Below are 3,555 nucleotides of genomic sequence, written 5' to 3'. Positions count from 1 at the left end.
TATATAAATTATTTTGCTTTGTTACCATTTCAAACTTTTTAAATCAAAGTTAACATTTTAAATTGTCCACAAACTGAATAATTCAGCTGCATAAGGTTGCAATATAAAGAACAATAAGCCATAAATGTTTGATTACATTGTTTATCATGTTTCAAGGAAAAATGTTTAAGACTTTTTTTATCAAGACAGTCATCAAGACATCCAAAGTTTGCTTATATTGGTCGTGTTCCATACAAGGTCCTGAATAATGACACTTGGCTGCAGTGCCCCCATTCAAAAGACTGAGTGTGAAAAGCGTCCTGAGACGTGAAAAGCGTCTAAACCGGACACCAACATTCCTCTATCTGGTTTCCGCTGTCAAAGCTACATTTATTTCTGAACATGCCAACTGCTAACATGGACCATAAGGAGTTCGAACAAACAGCTGCAAGCTTAGATCAGCACCAACTAATTACCTGGCATAATTGAGTTAACTGCAGTCTTGAGCTTTGTATATTTGTATATTCAATATTTTATTTCAAATAAATTATTAATAGCAGCACATGTTATGACAAATTAGGTCTGAGGCCTTCATAAATTCCCTTTCTTGATAACCAACCTAAAGGTAACAGTTTAATTTAATGGTAGCTTTTGTGTGTGTGTGTGTGTGTGTGTGTGTGTGTGTGTGTGTGTGTGTGTGTGTGTGTGTGTGTGTGTGTGTGTGTGTGTGTGTGTGTGTGTGTGTGTGTGTGTGTGTGTGTGTGTGTGTGTGTGTGTGTGTGTTGAATTAATCAGAATCATATGTTGCTGAATTGCTTAAGAGTAAACCTCTCTAGTGGAGGACTTTAAAGATTACTCTTCTTTTCATAGTTTATTTACTGCTGCAGTAAATGAATTACTTAAGTAGTGTTAACATATACCATGTGTCACTTTTTGACACCCTGACATTTATGACCCCCTTTTGAATGATTTAAGGCCCCCTTGTCACTCATGATTGACAGGTAATCCATGTGTCTAGAAAACAGTGTCTCTGGTTTACAGTGCCAAACTGACTGGTCATTTGTTGAATCCTGGGTATCTGGCTCCTTCCAGTCTGTCGAGGGTAAACTGTTGCTGATTGTATTTTCCTTTGATTGTTGGTTGATTGTTGAAATTCACCCAAGCAAGTATTACGCAATGTTGACACCCTGAGTGTCAAAATCTTTGCTGTTTGATCAATAGGGTAACCTATATGTTAATTAAGTCAAAATATTTGAGTCAAGACATTCAGGAATACCATTACACCTACAACACACTGGCTATATTCATTAAAATAACATGTCTGGGGATGTTTTAAGAACAACTGTGTGTGTGTGTGTGTGTGTGTGTGTGTGTGTGTGTGTGTGTGTGTGTGTGTGTGTGTGTGTGTGTGTGTGTGTGTGTGTGTGTGTGTGTGTGTGTGTGTGTGTGTGTGTGTGTGTGTGTGTGTGTGTGTGTGTGTGTGTGTGTGCGTGCGTGCGTGCGTGCATGCGTTGCAAAAGTCAAGTCAGGTCAAGTCATCTTCATTTATATAGCGCTTTTAACAATGTAGATTGTTTCAAAGCAGCTTTACAGAGATAAACATAATTTAAGGTAACAGAGATTGTTTTGGCTTTATAGCGGTTCTTTAATAAAGTTATTTTCCAGCTAAAGTTTTGATTGATTCGCTTACGTCGCAACGATCATTTGTTATTAAATTAGGGGCCGCTAAGACGACACCATTCTCTCTACACAGACTTTAAACGCGAACCTGTGATAAACGCTGATGCATTGCGCATTAAGAACTTGTTCTATAGTTATGTGCGTTTGAATATATGTGCGCAGGTTGGTAATTCCCTACAAACCAAGCCTAAACAAAGCACTGGTCTTTCCTTATAAATTTTGATACAGAATTGTATTTTTATTTTGTCACTTCGGGGTAGGTATGCGAAACGAATTTTCCCGACAACGCTTTATCTGTAGAGTGGTAAAGGGATCCTCCATAGGGAGAGACAAGTTGGCACTTCAGCACTGCGTTGTCATCGGGTCCAGGCGAAGGTCCTTCGTCAGATCTGGATCCGGCCTGGATCCGGCAGGCTGCGGGAAAACCTCGGGATAAACAAAGACACTAAAATTAGCGTAGATGCCATTCTTCTTATGATGTAACTGTCACGTCACTGTCAGTGTTGTGTTTCTGTTTTTCTGTTTAGCTCATCTGTTTCCCTGGTTACCCTCATTAGTTCATTTGTATCACCTGTGTCTTGTTAATTACCCTCTCTTGTATCACCTGTTTTCAGTTCATCTGTGTGTATTTAGTTTCCTCGGTTCAGTCTGTCCTTGTTGGTTGTTAGTTATACGTACAATGTAAAAAATTTAACGTAAAATCAACAGTAACTTACTGGCAACAAATATCCAGCAAGCTTGAGTATTTTATTCCACGGTAAAATTACTGTAAATCTGACAACAGTACTTCACAGCATACCGTATAATAACTTACAGTATATTTATACTGTAAAATTAATTACAGTTCGTGTTTTTGCACTGTATTTTAAAATACAATAGTTAACAGCATACTGTATAATAACTTACAGCATTTTTATGCTGTAAAATTAATTACAGTGCTTGTTTTTGCACTGTATTTTAAAATACTGTAAAGTTACTATGCAGTATAATTGATTATGGTATTTTTATATACACAACATATAACCAACTACAATCTGTTACACGCTTAATAAAAGAATGAAAGCTAAAGGCGTGTATGCAAAAAAAATTCACACAGTTATATTACTGATTATTAGATGTTATGTCAATTATGACAACACACAGAAGTCAGTTTAAAATTCTTTATTAAAATTTAATTCATTAAACTAGAAACACTACAGACTTGGCGGGGCCAAGCAAAGAGCGAAACTCATCCTCAGCACGCTGCAATCTCGAACAACTGTACACGCTGAAAGAAATGAAAAACATATTCAACACTGCATAGACGTACACAAAGAGATTACTTTATGAATTTTAGTGCATTATTCAATAACTGAAAATGACTTACCTCTGTTTTTAATGTAGGAGCAAAACTCACCCTCAGCACGCTGAAATCTCGAACAACTGTACACAATGAAAGAAATGAAAAACATATTCAACACTGCATAGACATACACAGAGAGATTACTTTCACAATGAATCTTCTTTCTGAATGACCCTGATTGATACAATTAAGGTAAAAATGCTCCTGATTAAATGTAATGCTGGTATTTCCCATTAAAAGCAAATTAAATATTGAAATTAGACTTTTGTTTGTTGATACCTTAATTACACTGACTAATCTTTTCTCTTTACTGGTCCCATTGACTTCCATAGTATTTTTTTTTTTTACTACTATGGAAGTCATTGGAGTCCATCAACTGTCTGGTTACTGACATTCTTCTAAATATCTTCCTTTCTGTTCAGCAGAAGAAAGAAATTCATACAGGTTTGAAACAACATGAGGGTGAGTAAATGATGACTGAATTTTCATTTTAAAGTGGAGTATCCCTTTAACACAAACAGTGTTTGCTACATCCCAGCTTTGGAACATAAAAA

At 36.4% G+C, this 3,555-nt stretch overlaps 1 long non-coding RNA gene across 1 annotated transcript; it reads right to left on the bottom strand.

The window, feature by feature from the left end:
- Window positions 1-2,805: 2,805 nt before the first annotated feature.
- LOC309499448 lies at window positions 2,806-3,308 on the bottom strand. The gene is made up of 2 exons (XR_014206261.1): window positions 3,026-3,308; window positions 2,806-2,926 (listed from the first exon to the last, which is right to left on the bottom strand). It is a non-coding gene; the product is annotated as an uncharacterized lncRNA (long non-coding RNA).
- Between the last annotated feature and the right edge of the window lie 247 nt (window positions 3,309-3,555).

Source organism: Leuciscus leuciscus, assembly GCF_965113295.1.
Source record: "Leuciscus leuciscus genome assembly, chromosome: 5".
Classification (NCBI taxonomy): domain Eukaryota; kingdom Metazoa; phylum Chordata; class Actinopteri; order Cypriniformes; family Leuciscidae; genus Leuciscus; species Leuciscus leuciscus.
The sequence above is the reverse complement of the archived record's forward strand: the minus strand, read 5'-3'. Positions and strand labels throughout refer to the sequence as shown.